This window comes from Sapajus apella, unplaced genomic scaffold (genome assembly GCF_009761245.1).
Source record: "Sapajus apella isolate SASKATOON/1434 unplaced genomic scaffold, GSC_monkey_1.0 scaffold2, whole genome shotgun sequence".
NCBI classification, from domain to species: Eukaryota; Metazoa; Chordata; class Mammalia; order Primates; family Cebidae; genus Sapajus; species Sapajus apella.
In genome coordinates, this window is record NW_022436942.1 from 87,747,450 (window position 1) to 87,769,256 (window position 21,807).

The 21,807-nt window shown below is 43.2% G+C and overlaps 1 protein-coding gene across 1 annotated transcript in view; it reads right to left on the bottom strand.

Annotated features, from left to right (window-relative positions):
* The window catches only part of TMEM132D (transmembrane protein 132D), an 844,637-nt gene that overhangs the window by 647,374 nt on the left and 175,456 nt on the right, over window positions 1-21,807 (bottom strand). The window lies entirely within an intron of this gene.

The following is a 21,807-nucleotide window of genomic DNA, read 5'->3' on the forward strand; positions in this document are numbered from 1 at the left end:
TTAAGGACATGTCCAATGGGAAATGGTAACAGACTTGGGGCAAAAGTAAATCCAGATAAGCAATCATAAATCACACGGACAGTGTACATCCCTCCCTTGGAGTTAAGCTGAGAGATGCCAAGAAAAGACCTTGGAAGGATTTATTGGGAGGGGCCCTCCAGAAACAGATGAGATGGTGTGGCCACAGCACCATCGTGTCAGGGCCAAGTGTATAAAGCACATACTCCCAGTCATCTGTGCAACACTGGACCCTAGAACCTAGGAAGCAGGGGCAGCCCCTCACTTCCACCCCAGCCACATCCTGCGGACACGACGCTGTCACCAAGGAACGAAAACCACTGCTCATTTTACCACACTGAACTCATCTCTCCTTCAGGGGGAGGAAAATCCAAAATGTGATTTTACAGGTGGCCTTACATTCTGTAAGAAAAACGCAGGCAGAGCAATTGCATAATCCAAAGAACCAATTTAAGGAGTTTTTGACAGGGAAACTCTTGGCTCCGAGAACACTGACTTTCTAGGCAGAGCTCCACAGTTAGGCTGCAGCCCTTCTTGTCGGTGGCCATGTAATTATCTTTGATTACTCAGACACTCATTGTGTCATCTTTCTCAGAGGCCCACGGGGAACACACGTTCTGAAGCATGAGGTCCACCCAAGTCAGGACCCCTCTTGGGAGTCGTCTGCCAGCAGCTGAGCGAGCACAGAGCTCGGAGGCAGGGGTCCTGCTCCTGGCCTTGTGAGACCATGAGCAGGTCGCTGACCCTCATTGCTTCCCGTGGAGCCATCAGAGGGGGCTGGCTGGAGCACTGCAGCCTCAGCCCAGCTGTGACACTGCAGGTGTCAAGCTGCATCCAATTTAACTTTTAGACAAGAAGTTCAACGCATGCATTCAACTTGAGTTTACAGAAAGCTCTAGATGAAAAAATCTCCCCATTCAATGGCATCACCAAACTCAGAGCAGGCTGCGCTTCACTTTAAACAATCACAGCTTGTCTTGTGCGGAACCATTTGAGACTGCTTGTAAGCGGGAATAGTCTGCACCCACCCAAAAGACAATTTCCTAGGGTTCAATGTCATAAATAGGGATTTTTGTTTTCAAAAATCAAAATATCATAGATATAAAAAGGGACTCCATGCCTTGAAAAGATTACATGTTTCAACTTTATGGAAATCCTTCCTAATTTATATTTTCTCTAAACTTGTATTTTCACATGAGTTACAGTAAAACACAGAAGTGGGAGAGAATTTTCATCCCCTCTCTGGGTACCCCTCCCCAGTGGCCCAGCCACATTTCTGTGACTTCTGGCTGCATTATAAAAATCATTTTTCTGGGATCCTTTCCTTGACTGTATGATTCTGGGTTATGTTCTCCAGCTGTGCTTTTCTGTGGTGTCCCCAACTTCCTTCATCAAAAAACATGATGCTTTGCTGTAATTCTCTATGCCGTCCAGGGTGTGATATGCCAGGGAGCAGAAATGACATGCAGGGCTTTTTCTCCACTGTATTCACAGTCTTCAACAGAGTGCCTGGTAAACACCAGGCACTCAATAAATATTTGATAAACATGTGAATGAATGATTCAACAAGTGGATTATGCTTCTTCCGTTACAAAGAGCAGGTTCTGTTTTTACATTAGGATGTTATTCACTATCCTTTTCACTTCCATCACTGTAACCAGAATTCTGGATTCGTTTTTTGTTTGTTTGTTTGTTTTGAGGCAGAGTCTCGCTCTGTCACCCAGGCTGGAATGTGTGCAGTGGCGCGATCTCGGCTAACTGCAACCTCTGCCTCCTGGGTTCAAGTGATTCTCCTGCCTCAGCTTCTCGTGTAGCTGAGAGTACAGGCACCTACCACCATGCCCGGCTAATTTTTATATTTTTAGCAGAGACAGGGTTTTGCCATGTTGGCCAGGCTGGTCTTGAACTCCTAACCTCAAGTGATCCACCTGCCTCGGCCTCCCAAAGTGCTGGGATTACAGGCGTGAGTCACAGTGCCCGGCCAGAATCTTGGGTCCTCTTGTCCCATTAAGAGCTCCATGTAATCCTGGTGATATGGGACTAAAGAAGATGGGCCTCTCTGTGCAACGAGACTCCTGTAAGAACCACATCATGACACAGCGTCTGCTGTTGTTAAAAACGCATCTCGGCACCACTCAGAACAAGTACCTTGAGCGGCCTCAGCACTCTCTTGTCATTCCTGCTAGAAACAGCCAAAACCAGACAACCAAATCACAGAGGGTTGCACGTTAATGCCAGACACCAAGGCTCCATGATCTTCCCTGTTGAACATCTGACCCCGACTACTTGAGGACACAAAACTTAATTGTGCAGCTAATTACACATCCCAAGGGCAACGACACCGGGTCCACTGATTTTATTCAGGAAAGCAGTAAGGCAACCCGGGGTCACTGTTGAACAGCATTCAAAGGGAAGTAACTTCTTAGCTTCATTCCACAAATGGTCTATGCGTCGTTTTGCCTGGCATCTGACCTAAATGTTTACTGATTAAAATTACTGCACCTTGACCTGAAGCTAGTGTTACTTCCTTTCTTTCCTTAAATAATACTACAAAAATAATGCCAGCTATGTTCCACCATGCACAGGATGAACGAAGTCACACTCACTATCCTCTCATCCTTGCAGGAGTGCTTACCGTCACTAAAGGACACCGTTCTCATTTTACATGAAAATTAGCAAAGTGTTAAATAACAAAGAGGCTATACACAGAAAATCGCAGTTAATAATTCACTAAGGAAAACATTACTTTTTAACTGGGTGCCATGGCAGTAATACTTATTTGTGGGAGAGTGACATGTTCACATCTTGAAGCAACTGAGTGGTCTGGGAAAAGTTTCATATTAATTTCAACGCTTTTGAAAGAATCAGTTTTCCCCTGAATAATATCTTTTTTAAAAATATGGGAAAGATGGCAATTTGAGCACCAGACTCTCTATTTTCCCCTATGTGGACCCAAAGGCAATAAGTAATAGAATATGGTAATAGGCCAAAAAAAAATCTACATCCGTGCTGAAAATCAGGTACAGCCTGCATGCCATGAGCTGCAAGAATTAACGGGGAGTCACAAGGGACTCAAATACCTCACACAGAAAACAGAATGATTAGGACTGCCAGGTAAAACACAAACACCTAATTATGTTTTGATTTCCAGTGAACAGAAATATTACATAGGGGCATCCTTATAATTAAAAATAAATGTTCAAAAATGGTGTTTGTCTGAAATTCAAATGTAACTTGGCATCTTGTGTTTTCATTTTCCAAATCTGGCAATCTTCAGCATGGTATTGCCATAGAAAGAGAAGAGTTGTCAGCTGAGTAGATATCTGTAAGATACCTGCTATCCATGCAGCTGACAACCGATATCTACCATGATATTCGTAAGAGCAAAGGCCACGGGCCATGTAGGTCCTCCCGCACCTGACAATATTCCCAAGGCTGGAGTCCAGCTCTACCATCAGCTGAATCGAGAGACCCAAGCGTAGGGGTGGCTGTGCCGCACAGAAAGCCCTAAAACATCAGGGCATGTTGCTGATGCTCTTATTCCCTAACAGAGGCAGTGACGAGGCAGGAGGTCTAACAGAGCGACGCTTTGCTCCTGAAGAGCCCAAACCTAAAACCACTTATAGGAAACCAGTGCCCATGCGGCCCCTCCACCCAACTCACAGAAGGCACCTTGTAGCAAGGAAGCTCCCCTGCTGGGCATGTCAACACTGTCCCCCAGGGCTGCCGGGCCATAGGGTAACATGCTATGCCAATGCAGAAAAGGCTGCCCTCAGTGAAGGATGTGTACATAAACAAAAACAAAAGGAGAACAGGACCTACCAATAAAAGCTGCCAAGTAACAGAAGGAAATTCAGAAAGACATTCCAGAAGTAGAGGAATAGCATACCTTTGAAGCGTATTTACCATAGAATATTGAAGTATCTTTTATACAAAATGACTTTTGGGCTCACAGACATCAAGAAAAGCAGAGCCTTTGTTGTTTTGTAAAGAAATAAGCCTGAGATGGAAGAAGATCCCGCAGTATTAAAAATAAAGAATTTAAAATGGTTTCAGATGCAATAACACAGATTTAAAAAATGCAAAAAAATGAACTGATCTTATGAGAAGGGGAGCTTTTGAAGCTTTCCCTACAGCTAAATAGAAAAGGCCAAGAAATGGAAATGATCAGTAAGAGCCTGTAACCAAGCGAGACGCACATTAGATGTTCAATATTCAGATGATGGAGCTCCTAATGAAGACACCAGGAAAACACAAAAGCAGCAGCATTCAAAGGCAAAAAAAGAAAAGAGAACATTCCCAGGTTTATAGACATACACATATTCAAAGTAGATCATTAGGCCGGGCGCGGTGGCTCAAGCCTGTAATCCCAGCACTTTGGGAGGCCTAGGCGGGTGGATCATGAGGTCAAGAGATCGAGACCATCCTGGTCAACATGGTGAAACCCCGTCTCTACTAAAAATACAAAAAATTAGCTGGGCATGGTGGTGCGTGCCTGTAGTCCCAGCTACTCAGGAGGCTGAGGCAGGAGAATTGCCCGAACCCAGGAGGCGGAGGTTGCGGTGAGCCGAGATCGTGCCATTGCACTCCAGCCTGGGTAACATGAGTGAAACTCCGTCTCAAAAAAAAAAAAAAAACAAAAAAACAAAGTAGATCATTATATTTCACTGATTCCAGAGAAAACTTGAAACACCACCTTTTAGGTATTTCTTCAAGACATATTAACATCAAGGGTAAAAACATTTATTTAAAAGCAAAATTTAAAAAATGAAAAATCAGATTGGCTTCATTTGCATCCACTGTACAAAATTAGATATTAAAAAACAGTGATAAACATTCACAGAAATATGATGAAGAATGTTCTAATTGAACAGTTATTTACTCAGAGGATTTTTCTGGTAATTGTGAGGGCAACAGAAAGATACAAAAGTATACTGTATCTACCGCTCTTGAGAAATCACTGAAGCATATTATACAGGCCACCAGAAGGTTAATCAAAGTGTAGTACTTAAGAATAGGAGAATCTTGTTAGATGAGAAGGAGATGAGCACTGAAAACATTTAAGTATAGAATACACTCAGACAGAGAGTTTTGAATACAGGCAAAACCCCACAAATTGAAAATAGTAATAAAAAGAATTCAGAATCCAAACACTGTAATTTAAAATTTACAATTTAAAAATGCCAATAGACTTAGGGAACAAGAAAAAGTTAAAGTGGACTAAATGTGTATCTTCATGAGAGACAGCAGTAGATATGGCTTTATTTTTGTCAATGGTAATCAAATAAAGATATGTCCAACTATACTCTTCTGATAACTTAAATTTTGGCTTTTATACTTATAGATTAGTGGGAAGAACTGAGGAGAGAGAAAAGAAACAATTTACTGAGTAATCTATTGAATGCACATATAAAAAATAGAAAACAAAATATAACATAAAAACAAATTTATTAGTTATGATATTATATGTAAGTGGCTTAAATTCTCCCATTAAAAGATTAGGACTCTCAAGCTGGCTCAAAAGTTGAAAGTAAAAAAAGATAAGCTCTGAACTATCTCTAAGAGAACTCAAATAAGTTGACTGAGACATTTTAAAAATAAATAAATAAACCAAAAATACAGGTATAAATATTCTATATAGAGAGAAAACTGGGGTCACAACTTTAAAACCAAAAAAAAGTAAAATTCAAGGTAAAAATAAGTAATTGAATTAAAGGTCTTAATTTTAATAAAAGGCACATTCCCAGTGCATAAATTGTTGTAGATATTTTATGCAGACATATATAACCCCCAAATTAATGTAACAAAAACTCGTAAAATTACAAGTAGAAATTGATAGTAATGAAAATTTGCTTAAATGTTTTACATATCTCCTTTTCCAGTCTCTGACTTATGAAGTATAGGAAAGTAAATAATGACATGAAGATATAGATAACTAATGCTATTCTAATCTCTATGGAGAATACACTCACATATAGTGTTCATGGAACCTTTCCATAAACTAATCATATATAAGTCGACAAGGAAATAATAATAAAAATATTACTGAAATAGTTAATTATATTCATGATTGTATACACTAAAATATAAATTAATAACAATAGCAAAATAGAAATACTGCTATCTACGTGGGAAGAGAAACCCAACTACTTAACAGTTCTTGGATCAAAATGGAAATAAAACTTTCCATTATACTATATTTACAAGCTACTAATACTGGTAACACTACAGATTCAAACATATGTGAAGCAGTCAAAGATGTAGTCAAAAACAAATTCATAATCTCCAATAGTCATTATTAAACAGTGAAATTGATAAACTAAACACACAAAAGGAGAAACCCCCAAAAAAATGTAAATGAAGGTCTCTAAAGAAACATTGATAAAAACAAAGGAAGAAAAATAATAATGCAAAACAACAAAATTAAGAATTAAATCAAAGAAATGCTGCATTAGGAAAAAATATATATAATATGGAATATATGTATAATATAACATACAGTAATATAACATAGCGTAATATATAACAATATTATATATGTATATATAACATATGATATATATGTATATCTCTCTATATAGGTAAGAGTGTTAAAAATGAAAAAATCATGCAATTATAGTAATAGATTGTTAAATATGAACAACTTATGCATTTATATAGTCTCTCATGCAAAAATGTCCATAAAATAAAAAGAAGGGAAAGAAAAAGCTTGTGTAATTCTAGAAAGCAAGTAAAAGTCGAAATCCAAAGATTCATATGAAATTCTAAAAGACATAGCAGACAGAATAAATCGGCCCCATAGAGGGGCTGTTTGGTAACTGCAGTCTCAATTTTTCTATAGAATCTCTTATTTTTGTCTGCTTTGTCAGTTTCTGAGAGGAAAAAAAAAGCGTTGAAATTGTCCCCAATACAAAAGGTAAAGTTCTTATATTTCAAACGGTTGACTCACATGTGTCGTCAATATGCTGGACAGCACATAAGCATCTTCACCAATATATTTTCTTTGGCTCCAGTTTTTAAAAAACGTTCCTTTTGTCTTTTTAAATCCTTTTAACTTTGAATTGCACTATTTTTTCTGAGATGAAACGAGTTATCCCTTCTGTTTTTCCTTTTTCTCATTTGTTCTTTTCCTTTTTGGCCTTTGTGACAATTTCTTACGATATTTTGCCATTTTTATTTTCATGTATTCGGTGTAACTTCTCTTTCATGTCAGTATCTAAACAGATATTGATTGTGAGCTTTTGCTTTATTCATACGTTGAGAGTTATTTCTGCTACCTTATTTAACACTTTAAATTTATCACAAATTTGTGTTGTTAGTTTTTCAAAATTTTTTCTCTCTGGTTGGGTTGATTGAGTTTTACATATTCTTTGTTTTCTTTCTCATGGTTGTAAATGCTGCATTAGTTATTTATTTGCAAGAAAAATATGCAATCAAATTGGCTAATCAATCAAATTGGCTAATGAATAAGCAGAAAATATACAAATTTGAAAAGACCTAATATTCTTGGAAGAATGTTCTGGAATTTCTATTCAGTAAGTCCAAATAAAGAACTTTGACCTTACTCTACTCATCTCCCTTAAAATTCATGGAAAACAACAACAGCATCTTACGTGGAGAAAAGCCAGTCCTCAATAAAACAAGAATGTGGACCAAAACCCAAAATCGCAAAGAATATCCAACTTCATGTGAATTGAGCAGCCCTCCTCAAGAGTTGGTTCCAAAGACCTGGAACCAACCCAAATGTCCAGGGTAAGGGGCTCCTTCCAGACAAGAGGGGTCCAAACGTGCTCAGAAAGTCAAAACCCAGTGGTGGGCCAGATGCCCCACAAAATGCTGAGGCCCGGGACCCTGCCTGGCCTCAGTGAGAGGACCAGAGGTGAGGAGAGGCAGGGACTGAGGGGGAACTGTCCTCAGCAGACAGCAGCACAGAGAGACCTTCCGTGAGCCACCCCAAGTCCTGTGAGCTCCAGACTGAGAGGTATGCCTCTAGGAACTTGAGTAGGAGGTGTTCAGGACCACAGACCACATTCAAGTTCCCACTCATCTTGGCACACTTCCCTTCCTCCTTCCAAGCCCCACCCAAAGATTAACAATAAACGGTCAGACCTATTACCTTCCACCCAACACCCAGCCCATTCTCCACTGACGACCTGCACTTCATTCAGAAGGCAGAATCCACCAAAAGGAACTCTTATCTTCCTTTCCCTAAATCTACCATCTACTTACAAACTTCAAACACTCTTTGCCTCTTATGATAAAGTCTGTTTCTTTTAAGGACCAACCCTTAAGTTCCTACCATTTGTCCCTTATCAAACTTCTGCCTATTCTGCTGCCCAGGCTCGGATGCAGTGGCACAATCACAGCTCACTGCAGCCCCGACCTCCTGGGCCCAAGCAATCCTCCCATGTCAGCCTCACAGGTAGCTGAGACTACAGGTGCACGCCACCAGACTCAGCTGATTATTTTTGTTTTTTGTAGAAACAGAGTCTCTCTCTGTTGCCAAGGCTGGTCTCAATCTCCTGGGTTCAAGCAATTCTCCCACACTGGCTTCCCAAAGTGCTGGAATTACGCACATGAACCACTATGCCTAGCTCACCTACCATTTATACACACACACGCACACACACACACACACACACACACATACACAAATAGCTATCTCCCTATTCAAACACACACACACACACACACACACACACACACACACACACCATTACACACGTATAGGTATATATAAAATTTGATAAAGAGACATGTATATAGAGATGTTGGTGGGAGTGTAAATTAGTTCAACCACTGTGGAAGACAGTTTGGCAATTCCTCAAGGACCTAGAAATAGAAATTCCATTTGACCCAGCAATCCCATTACTGGGTATATATCCAAAGCATTATAAATCATTCTACTATAAGGACACGTGCACACGAATGTTCATTGCAGCACTGTTTACAATAGCAGAGACCTGGAACCAACCCAAATGTCCATCGATGATAGACTGGAGACTGGACAGGGGAAACGTGGCATATATACACCAGGGAATATTATGCAGCCATAAAAAACGATGAGTTCGTGTCCTTTGTAGGGACATGGATGAACCTGGGAACCATCATTCTCAGCAAACACACAAGAACAGAAAATCAAATACCGCATGTTCTCATTCCTAGGTAGGTGTTGAACAATGAGAACACATGGACACGGGGCAGGGAGCATCACACACTGGGGTCTGTTGTGGGGGGACTAAGGGAGGGACAGCAGGGGGTAGGGAGTTGGGGACAGATAGCATGGGGAGAAATGCCAGATATAGGTGAAGGGGAGGAAGGCAGCAAATCACACTGCCACGTGTGTACCTATGCAACAATCTTCCATGTTCTTCACATGTACCCCAGAACCTAAAATGCAATAAAAAAGAGACATGTATACAGTGAGATGTGTGTATTTATGTCAGTGATGATAAATTGCTCTTTGCAAATATGTGTGTATGTGTGCATGCACACCTACAAGTCACTCTATGGTCACTATGCCAGGCAGAATGCCTATCTATTTTGGGAAATATCTTCCCTAAAATATCCAAGTCCCAATTACTAAAACCTGTGACTATGTTATCTACCTAGCTAAAAAGGACTTGGCAGATGAGATTAAGTTAAACACTTTGAGATGTGGAGATTGTCCTGGTGATACAGCTTGGCTGTGTCCCCACCCAAATCTCACCTTGAATTGTAGCTCCCACCAACTCCATGTGTTGTTGGAAGGACCTGGTAGGAGTTAATTGAATCATGGGGGCGGGTCTTTCCCATGCTGTTCTCGTGACAGTGAATAAGTCTCGCAAGATCTGATGGCTTTATACCTGTTTCCCTGCACGAGTTCTCTTCTCTCTTGTCTACCACCATGTGAGACAAGACTTTCACCTTCCACCATGATTGTGAGGCCTCCCCAGCCACGTGGAACTGTGAGTCCATTAAACCTTTTTTTTTAAAAAAATAAATTACCCAGTCTCAGGTATGTTAAAATGGACTAATACACCAGGACTACCTGGGTAGGCCGGATTTGTAATCCCAGGGTCCTTATGAAAAGGTGTCAATGAGTCAGAGAGGTGAGGTGATGATGCTGCCTGTTGGTTTTGAGGATGGAAGAAGGGGCCATGGGCCAAGGAATACAGGCATCCTCTAGAAACCGCAGAAGGCAGGGAAACTCTTCCCCTGAAGCCTGTAGAAGGAATGCCACCCTGAGGATCAACTTTAAACTCCTAGCCTTATTCAGTTTCTGTTTTAATAATTGGAAGTGTCATTTCTGATATTTTATTTTGTGTTCTTCCTTTTGCAGATAAGGAAACTGAACATCAAAGGGATTAACAACTCAGCCAAGTTTGCACAATTAGTAAGTCCCGTGCTGGGACTGGACCATGGGTCTAAACCTCCAGTGTGCAAGAGCTGGTACACGTAGACACACACAGACTGACTCAGTGAGTCTCATTTCAGCTCCATGTTCAGTGACTTCAGGTGGGTGGTTCCAAATCAGCCACGCAATGCATTGACTTGACACATGCTGGCCTTAACGTCACTGCTGAAAAGCTTAAATGTGTGCTTCTAGAGATTTCAGCAGGGAGTCTGTCTACATTTTCATACTTTGAGTGATACAGGACAGTGGCATTTTATCATAGCTCCTAAAAGGTACACGGTGACTAAGAGCATAGTCAGGGGCCAGGGCAGCGCCCCTCTGCAGAGACCTCAGTGGGAGAAGCTCTCCAGCACACAGAATAATTTGTTATAGGGCGCATTTTGGAGACCATGAAGTTATCTTACAAGCAAGACTTTAGATAAAGACTTTCTGTCTTTATCTAGGTATGGTGTCATTCCCAGCACAGGTGTTCATGCCAGATGCAGTGCTGAGGGAGGGCAAATGGAATTCAACAGGGAGAGCCGGATCGTCACCCTCAAGAAGCTGGCATTAGAGTGAGGGGGACCGATTACACATCAGCAAAGAAATAAATACCTGTCATATAATTTCATAAAACTGTAAGTGTGAAATTAAACTGTAAGGACCAGGTGCAGTGGCTCATGCCTGTAATCTCGGCACTTTGGGAGGCCGAGGATGGCAGATCGCTTGAGGTCCGGCGTTCGAGACCAGCCTGGCCAACATGGTGAAACTCCATCTGTATTAAAAACACAAAAATTAGCCGGACATGGTGGCGCGTGCCTGTAATCCCAGCTAGTCAGGAGGCTGAGGCAGGGGAATCACTAGAACCTGGGAGGCGGAGGTTGCAGTGAGCCATGGCACTCCAGCCTCAGCGAGAGAGCAAGACCCCATCTCAAAAACAGAAAAAAGAAAAAGAAAACAGGGTTAGAGAATACAAAGTTATCTAGCCAATCAAATGAGTTGAAGACCAATTTGAGACAAGGAAAGGGGAATGAAACGTTCCCATACACACTAATCCTATTTAGCCTTTGTGAGACCTTACGCTTCCCCAGCTAAATACAAAGCCTGGAAATTTCAGTGGAAACCCAGACACCCTCCATGAAGGATTCTCTACCTCGGCACCACTGAAGACCAGCCTTGGTTGTGGGGGCATCCTGTTCCTTGCTGAATGTTTATCAGCCCCATGACCTCTGCCTCGGTGCCACCAGCTGCCACCCCCAGCCCAGCTGTCACAATCACAAGTGTCTCCAGACCTTGCCAAGTGTCCCCTCCAGGTAGAGACTCAGATAAGCACAGCGCACCCGTTTAACTAGGAATTTCAGAATAAAAAACGAATGCTTTGCAGTGTATGTCCCCAGTATTCCATGGAACATTATTTTTTATCTGAAAATCACATTTTACAGGACATCGTGTATTTTTATTTGCTACATCTGGCAATCCAACTTAGGGAGCACAACTACTCCAGTTGAGAGCTGGTGCTTCAGTTTCACGGTTGAGGAGACAGCACACGCCTAGATGGTACATCATGGGTACTCCATGGAAAAACCACATCAAATGTGCCAACCGTGCAGATTAGACAGGGAGCAATTGTATCAGAACTTCCAGAGCAAGTGAGTGTGGAAGACCCACTCAAGGGAGACTGTGGAGCCCAGGCGCTATGACACCGGACTCTCGGGTTGAAGAAAAGTCATGCCAAGCTCATAGTGATATATTTTTTCCTTACAAAATTGACCAAGAGTTTTTCAATGGCAATGACCCACACGGGTGCAAGTTTCCTAACAGCAATACTCTCATATGGAACTCAAGAAGAATCACAGTCGGGGCCAAATTTCTGGGAGATGGTTTGACAATACCTGAAAGAGGCTTGAAATTTCCTGTCTCTCTGCCCCATTCATTGTATATCTAAGAATCTATTCTGAGGAAATACAGAAATACTCTGAAAAACGTCTAAGAATGTTCAGTGCAGTGCCAGGCGCAAAGCTGAAAAATCAGCTACAAACTATCCAAAGAAAGGATATGTAACCATTTATTAGAATAGGCAAGGAAATGATCTACGGTTTTTGTCTTATGAGACTAAGAAGCTCTGTTCAGTCTCCTGGTAGCTACCACCTTCTCAGATTCCAAATGTCTTTGCCTTGCACCATGGAAGTAAAAGCAAATGTTCCCCAAGGAAGCCATCTCAGAATGTTGGGTTCACCAGAGAGCGCCTCCTTTCTCCTGACCCCTGGCTTTTCAGTATCCTGTCTGCCTGCAAGTCTCTCTAATGCCTTTTCACATGTTTTTTCTTGTTGTATTCTTCCGCTTTTCCACTTGTTCTCAGTAGGAGGTTTGACCTAGTGGCCTGAAGCAGATATCACATAAATTATCACTGACTGAAAAGAAAGAGGATGTTTAGCTTTTAACAGAAAAATGTATATCATACTTCATAGAATCTCAACCCTATTAATTTTAAAGTAAACCTTTTTTATGTACCCCTAAGAGGCTGAGCTATGATACAAAAATTGTAATCTCTCAGAATTTTTACTTTATACTCATTGAAAATGTATTTTAAAAGCATTTACATACAGAAGCGCTGAAAACATAAACATTTATGACCAGCCCTCGCAAATGAACTGAATCCCAAGTAATTTCAGAACAAAAGAAATGTGAAGGCGCCATCAATTTTAAGACACAGCCTAACTTCAGAGATAACACATATGAAAAGAAAGTCTCAGAATCAATGAAATGGGCACAGTATATCCACATAAAGGAGAAACTGGAGAGCCCCCAGAACAGAGTCTAGTGAGGAGAGAGCAGGTTGGACACAGAGCTGACTTTCTTTTGTCTGCAGCCCAATGATGCTAAGCCCCTCCCTGTCCTCACCTCCGACAGGCACTCAGTATGCAGTGAAAGAACTTCATTAAGCAGCTTTATATTAAAACTAGTAGAGTGTTACATCTCATCATTTTTTAAATGACTCATATTAATGTTTAATTGTTTAGGGATTTAACAGCTTAAAGGAATTCACAAAACAACTTATTTTCCTTCCCCATTTTCTGAGGGCAAAGTCATTTTGAGGAGTGCAATCAACATCTCATAGTTCCTGAACGCATGTAAAAGAGACAGAAAGAAAGGAAAGGGGAGGAGGAGGAGGAGCACGGGCAGAGGAGACACAAGGACCAAGCCACACAACAGAAATGGCACCATGCTGCCAGCTTCCCCAGGCAAAGTTCACGCTGAGGTCCAAGGCAGACTCAGCATTAGGGAAAGGTCAGAGGTGTGAATCGTTGCACGGGTGGTTCAGAGGAGAGTGTATTTACCAGGAGGGAATTAAGGAAAAAAATCTGTGCTTCAGTGAAAAACAATGCGCACCTTACTAGGTCATTCAGTTCTTATTCTACGGGAGTTTTTCTTTTCTTTTTTGGGGGTGACAGAGTCTTGCCCTGTCACCCAGCTGGAGTGCAGTGGGGTGATCTTGGCTCATGGCAGCCTCCAGCTCCCAGGTTCAAGCAATTCTCCTGCCTCAGCCTCCCCAGTAACTGGGTTTACAGGTACGTGCCACCATGCCCGGCTAATTTTTTGTATTTTTAGTAGAGACCGGGTTTCACCGTGGTAGCCAGGATGGTCTCGATCTCCTTACCTCGTGATTTGCCCGCGTTAGCCTCCCAAAGTCCTGGGATTACAGGCGTGAGCCACCGCACGGCCTGTATGGGAGTTATTTTAAGACACTGCAGATAACTGATACTAATTCAAAACAATTACTGTCATAGTCACTCAGATAACTTCTACTGGATACAGGGATAACCTGCCCTCTACCCCTGAAAACCTCAGTCGGGGTCAGCCTGCACATGCTCAGCGTTCCTTTAAGCCACGGAAATCTGCGCCCCTTTGATTTTTCCTTTGAAAAGGGTGTAACATCTGCCTGATGTCCTCAATTAATGAGTTAAATAAAAATTTTCACATACGCTTATTTATATCTATATGAGATTCATGATTTTACCCTTTTGTGAAAATCAACTTTTAGCAAAGAGGAAAAGGAGATGCTGGTGGCATCTTCAAGTGTCTGAGCCTGGGAGGCGTGGCTGTCGGAGTCTCACTCAGCCCTCTCCTGCCAGGCACGCCTGCGCCTCTCTGAATTATCCACAGGGACACACCAGGGACCTGCAGTTAAGGCCACACACATTGTCATGCAGAAGGGTCATGAGGCCAGAGACTGCAGGAGGCTGCAGATGATTAACCTAAATAAAGTCCTTCTCTGAAACACTGGGCCAGTAGGTGTCCAGGTGGAAAGTGGTAGTTAAATCTCACTTGTTGATATGCATCATCCTGAGGTTTCCTAATTCCAGACAAAGGCAGCTTCTGGGGTAATTTCCAGAACTGCTTTTCTATTCCGAGTAGCTTCAGATTTGCAGTCTGAAGTGTGTGGTTTGAGTGCCAATTTAAAGAGACGAAACATGGACAGAAGGGAAACAATGCGGCCTGGGAAGTGGCCCGATCTCCTGGATGAAAGGGAGTCCCCAGGAGCCAAGGCCCTCTCAGGCACATGCTCTGGCTCAGTTCCCTGGAAAGGCCGACAAGGTTCTCATCACCAAACTGCATGTAGAAAGGGCTTCAGAAGTCAAGTGAGCCCTGGAGAACGCCTGTGGAGGTCAGGGCAGCTCTCTCTGAACAAGTAGTTAAGTTAGAGCATGCATCTCTTTGGAAACCAAGGCTGAGCTACAAGGTGCACTTAATTTAGCTCAGAAATTAGAAACCCCTAAATGAATCCTAACATAATTGACCATATTTCCTAAGAGTGGTGTGGTAGATAGAATAATGATCCCTCAAAGATGTCCATGTCCTAATCCCAGGAACCGGTGAGTAAATTACCTTGCATGGCAAAGGGCACTTTGCAGAGGAAACATAAAACAGGAGGATTATCCTGGATTACCTAGGTGGGTGCATTGTAATCTGCAAGGGTCATTAAAAGTGGAAGGGGGAGGTAGGAGTGGAGCTGGGACCTACAAGGCTGAAAGATAAAGAGAAGTGTGCTGAGTTAAACTACTCAGCTTGTGGTGATTTGCTACAAGACCAATAGAAAACTAATCTGGATGACAACTAAAAAAGGAACAGCAGCACCCAGCTTCACAGTCACAGGAATATTGGGGGCCGGGGGAAGACATTAAGCATCTGCAGGTAGAAAAGTTGCTTGCAAATGCTGAGGTCACATTGATTACAAATCAGTGTCCTTGGCCGGGTGCCATAGCTCAAGCCTGTAATCCCAGCACTTTGGAAGGCCGAGGTGGGTGGATCACAAAGCCAGGAGTTCGAGACCAGCCTGGCCAACATATAAAACCCCGTCGCTACTAAAAATACAAAAATTAGCCAGGCATGGTGGTAGGCGCCTGGAGTCCCAGCTACTCAGGAGGCTGATGCAGGAGAATCGCTTGAACCCGGGAGGCAGAGGTAGCAGTGAGACAAGACTGTGCCACTGCACTCCAGACAGAGTGCCTGTCTAAAAAAAAAAAAGAAAGAAAAACGAAATAAGCATCCTTGTTTCCAGGCCAGTGCAGTCTCATGGCGGCCAGCACAGCTCACTGACGGGAATGTAGACTGGCCTTCAGCTCCATCAGCACAGGGTGCACTTGTGTCATTCACAACCTGGACAGCCGTACATGACAGCCCTAGTGGAGAAGCATACCCATCTTAATCAAGGCAGGCCATTCCTCTCTGTACAGATGAAGACATTTAATCTGCATCTAAAAAGAAGGATGTGCTTGCTTCTTAGGTGATGTGGCATTGCCATTCCGTACTTCCCAGCTGATTGCCCTGCAGCCCTCTTGATATTTGACACGGGGATTCTTCATGCTCCTCTAAAAGTCTACACTCAAGTTACACAGAAACGACATCTCAAGTATTTCATAAGTGTTGCTTTTATTTGCCTTTTTTTCTTGGTTAAAACTGGCAGAAAATCCAAATCTAAGCAATTTAAATGTATTTAGTAAAATAAATTTTAGATTTTATTTAATAAAATTAATAAAATATTTAATATATTTAATAAAATAATATTTTGATAAAGTATTTAATAAACATTTCCATATGGGAAACAACTGGATATTTCTCAAGGCCCACAGAAATGTGTCCTGTGTGATTCAAGGTCTCCCCGGAAAAATAAACCATTTTTTAAATTTTACTTTTTATTAAATTAGAATATTTATGAAATATTTAGTATATTTAATAAAATAAAATATTAGACAATTTTTCGATTTTACCAAAATCTAAGAGGTCCGGGGTATCAACACTGGGGATACAGGAGCCCCAGCGGCGCCGTCTCCTGTGGCTGTTTCCTACAAAATCAATGGGTTTCTTATGAGGGTGGCTCGCTCCTGCCTGGGACCCTGAACAGCTCCAGGCTGATCCCCCGCCCCTGCCAAGGACAAGTCCTGTGAAAACAAAACCTTCTCTCCCTTAAGAGATTAAGCTCTGGGGGCTAATGATCATTAGCCCAACTGGGTCATGTGCTCATCATTCAGCCAACTGCAGTGCTCAGGGAGGTGGAATGGGCTAGCTGGCCAGGCTGGGTCACCCAGGCTGGGTCGAACACCCACCTGACTCTGGGGATAGACTCAGTCTCACCCATGTCCCTGGACGGAGGGGGAGGGAAGGGCGAAGGGGGCTCCCCAGAGGACATGGAGGAAAGAGGTGGTGCCTAACAAGACATCCCTGTCTGGTGCCCATGTTACCGTGAAAGCTTTCTTCCCAGGGAAAGGAAACAAAACCTTTATGGGCCAGTTGTCCTTACTTTATTCTTCCTGATGTGGCTTCACACTTTTAGATTTTGGTCTTTTTGGAAATAGGTTTACTTATGAAAGTCTCTTATGGCGAAAGTGGGGAGAAAAAGGAAGAAAGAAATATTTACTGTGTTTTTGCAAATGTCAGACGCTTTGATTGATGATGTTATTAAATGCTCAGCATAATACTGTGGTGTTTTATTATCCTCATTTGATAGGTTAAAAAAATGATACCCCAGCACAGCCATTTGCTGGCTTTCCCTCTTGCTAGCCACGTAGCTTGGGCAAATCCTCTAATCACTTTTATCCTCAGTTTTTTTCATTGATAATATGGGGGTAACACAGTAGTGGCCTCACACAGCTGTTGAAAGAATTATACGAGTTATTCCATATGATGACCAATATATTTTGGTTAATATATTATTAATATTAATATTTTCAGAAACAATCATCTACCTTCATAAGAAAGCCACCCAAGGGCTGGGCATGGTGGCTCATGCCTGTGATCCCAGCACTTTCGGAAGGCAAGGCAGGCAGATCGCTTGAACCCAAGAGTTTGAGACCAGCTTGGGAAACATGGTGAGACCACCTCTCTACAAAAAAAAAAAAAAAAAAAGTCAAAAAAAAAAAAAAGCTGGGTGTGGTGGCACGTACCTATAGTCCCAGCTACTTGGGAGGCTGAGTGGGAGAATTGCTTGAGCCCAGGAGGTGGAGGTTGCCGTGAGCAGAGACTGCACCACCGCGACACTACAGCCTGGGTGACAGAGTGAAACCCTGTCTCAAAAAAAGAAAGAAAGAAAAAAAACCCCAAAAAACAAACAACAACAACAAAAACATCCACCCAAAGCCACCTGCATACTCTAAATGTAACCTAGAAAATAAAGAGGTGAAAATTATTACATCCAGCTCAGCTCAATAATACGAAAATACATCCTTGAATGGAAGAAAATATCCTAGAATCTAAACACAGCAGAACTAGAGGCATACTGTGATGGTACAGCACAGTAACAAATAATTTATCTTTCAGTAGCTCCTTTCTATAAAGTTCTGAATTCACATGAGCGACAGATGCAGGAAAACCCTAATTGTTTATTTTTCCAGGGAGACATTGGATCACAAAGGACACATTTCAGTGGGCCTCCAGAAATACCCAATCATTTCCTATATGGAAAGCACTTCTGTAAGTGCTGAATTCCATAAACATCAGGTAGCCAAGCTACTTCGAAAATGCGTCAGTAAATTATTTATTCCACCAGAAGGTCCCTACCTCAGAGCCTTCAGTTCCGCAGCAAAGTATTTACTTTAAACAGTAACCATCGTCACTTTAAACTTTTGATTAAATGTTATGCCTCTCTGTGACAAGTTTATTTCACCCTGACAAAGGAAATATCTGGTTCTGAGCTTATGAGAGTCTCTTAAAAATAGGGCTTCTGTGGCTTGTTTCTTTACTGACTTCCTCAAAGCTCTTTAACGGTTGGAATTTGCCATTCAAATTTTATAATGAGTGATCTGGGTGCCTTATTCCACTTTAAAATAAAAATCTCAAATAGGCCATTAAAGACTCAAGATCAAGAATACAGTACACATTCTGATAGAAGGAAGTCTTGGGGTTGCCCTAAATGTGGAATGCATTCGTGTCAGACATGCAGTACAACATAATTTAGAAACGTGCTGTTACTAGAACATAATTTAGAAACGTGGTACACACATGAATGGTGTCAGGCTAACTACCACAAAGCTCTAAAGTAAAATAGAGCATTGGAGTGACTCAGCAACCTTCCTAGTAACTCACACGGATGGAACAAAAACTGTGTTATGCTTACACACTCTACCTTTCAATCCTCACACAAGAAAATCACGGAGGGGCAGAACATTCCCATTCTGATTGATTTCTAAATATTCAGAACTTACACTCACTCCCTTGAGGAGTCTAGAACCTGCCCAGTGTCTCTTGGTTGGAGCACTTTCTTCAATAAAAAATGAGCATAAGTAATGCCAACAATTTGGCAATGTCTTAGGAAGTTGAAAAATTCTTCTGACTGAATTACTTTCAAAGGCAGCCGGTTCATCATTTTGTGAATGTGAAGATACAAAAGTTACCCTTGCTTGCTCCAAAATGATGATGATGCTGTGGCTGTGTCATCTAGGGAGACGCTGGTACACTCTGGTTTGCAGAAAGAGGGCTGCAGGTGCCTCCTACATTAGACCTCCATCCCAGACGCACCTCGCCAGTCAACCTCCCTGAGTTTCTGCCAGCAAGGAACAGAGAGAATCTGCTTAACAGGGCACTGTGATGCTTTCTCACTTTTAGATCTGGGATTTCACAGAGGTAATAATCAACACATCAATAATCAACAATCATGAATCACCTATAAATCGATAACCAACTCATCGACCAGAGATGAACTAAGCCTGGCCTCCCAGCTTGGGGAAGGCAGTCTACCCAAGTAAAGGATGTGGCAAGGTGTTCTGCACCACGGGCCCTGCCCTTCAGGAGCTGACAGTCCGGTCATGCCTTCAGAGGGGAGGAATCACTGCAGGAAAAGACGGGACCACATCTGTGTGGAGGGACCACAGGTGCAGAGGAGTCCCCTGAGAACACGGCATTTGAGCTGGACATTGACATTCAGCTAGGACATGGATGGGCACTGGGGAGGTATTTTTGAGGGAGGTGAATAAAGGGGTAGAATTCAGGACACGGGGCCATCAGGGAAGGTTGGCATGTTCATCCCACTTGTTCCACTACAAAGGATAGCCACTTGTGACTTCAGGAGGCTGGCCTGGCGTTCCCTCTCATCACCAAGTCATCAGCTCCACACCCAGGACTGCCCATCCACCACAGAATGCAACCACAAGAGGGTCCTATCTGGATGTGCTTTGTGCTGAGTCTCATAGGACACAAAGGAAGGGTAGGATGCCTTAACGGTGTCTAGCCCTTGATGCACAGAAATACCCACATTGTTGTGATACAAACAAGAACCTAATTATGGTCCTGCCCAGAAAGGGAAGGGTTCACCCAACCTAGCAGGTCTTTGAAACTAGCTCCTGGGGTTCCCAGGAAGGGGCCGGTGGGCAGAGGCTGTGCTGCTGATGCCCCTAGGGGAGCAGCCTCGCCGAGTCCGTCCTCTCCCTGAGCCTTCCCGTGGTTCTCCTCTGAAAACCTGGGGTCCAGGACTGCCCGCTGGCTGGCTTCAATGGCAGATGACCATGGGGGCACGGGAGTCAGGTATGCAGATGCTTTGTCCCTTGCGGATCCCGCTAGTACGAACCCTCAGAACAAAGTCCCGGGGGTATCACCAACGGGCCCAATCCCAGAGAACCGACACCAGCACATCCATTCCATCACAGAGCACGTCTGGCCAGCCGGCCTCCCAGGGGGCTCTCCTGACCATCGCTGGCCCGGCGACCATACCTCTTCTGCAGAAGGTGTAAAGCTTACTTCTCAGAGGAGGGTCCCAGGAAACCCAATCTTCTTAATTTATCTATAACCACCACTTAATCGCCCATGGAAATTTGAATCCTGCAGCATGGAGTGAACTTAATTTCAGCCATTTTGCAGTTCCCCATGTCACTGCTGCGGCCAGCTCCACAGTGGGTGTTTTGGTGGTGGATGGCCCGCGAGCCCGTATGATGAGAACCTACTTAGGTCCCATGCTTTTCCTGTAACTAATCTGATCAATTTTCCCCTCTCCCATATCAATAAGCCATTAGCTTCCTAACTCCGCCTTTCCAATGAGAAACTGTGGGATCCCTGAAGCACAGGCTGCGGCGCACCCACGATGTTGTCAGAGTCCGTCCAGGTGGGGCCGAGGGAGCCGCTGGCTCATGGCTGTGCCTCCGGTAAAATCAAAATGCCGGCTGCCTGTCACTCTTCCCCCAGCTGCTGCCACACCAACCTAGGCCTGCTGCAAACCCCCACCACATCGGTGTGGAATTCCCAGGGCTTTTCCAAATCCACCCCCAGCGCTGGAAGTCTAAGATGGGAGAAGGCGAAGAACGCCCAGCATCTTCTTGGAGGTTAGGGAAAGGCCTCGTCCTCCGTTTCTGGATTGGGATACTGGACACCAGAACACACACACCTCAGCTGCTTCTTCCAGTTGTGTGGGATGTAACTGGCTTCTACCCAGGCTCAGTCAGTCTTTCTCAATGTCAAAGCTGCTGGGTCCCCAGGGTGAGGACTGGCTCTGCAAATCACGGTCCCACTGGAGAACTGGGGCGACGACCATATTCCTGGTTGTTTTCCTCGATCCTGGCTTTTTTCTTTCTTTCTTTTTTTTTTTTTTTTTGAGATGAGGTCTTGCTCTGTCACCCAGGCTGGAGTGCGGTGGTATGATCTCAGCTCACTGCAACCTCTGCCTCTTAGATTCAAGAGATTATCCTGCCTCAGACTCCTGAGTAGCTGAGACTATAGGCATGTGCCACTACGTCCAACTAATGTTTTTGTATTTTTAGTAGAGCTCGGGTTTCACCATGTTAGCCAGGCTGGCCTTGAACTCCTGACCTCAAGTGATCCGTCCACCTCAGCCTCCCTAAGTGCTGGAGTTACACTGTGCCCAGCCAATCCTGGGTATTTCCAATGACACTCTGCGCCAGGTAAGTGAGAAGAATTTAAGCAGCCTGTGGAAA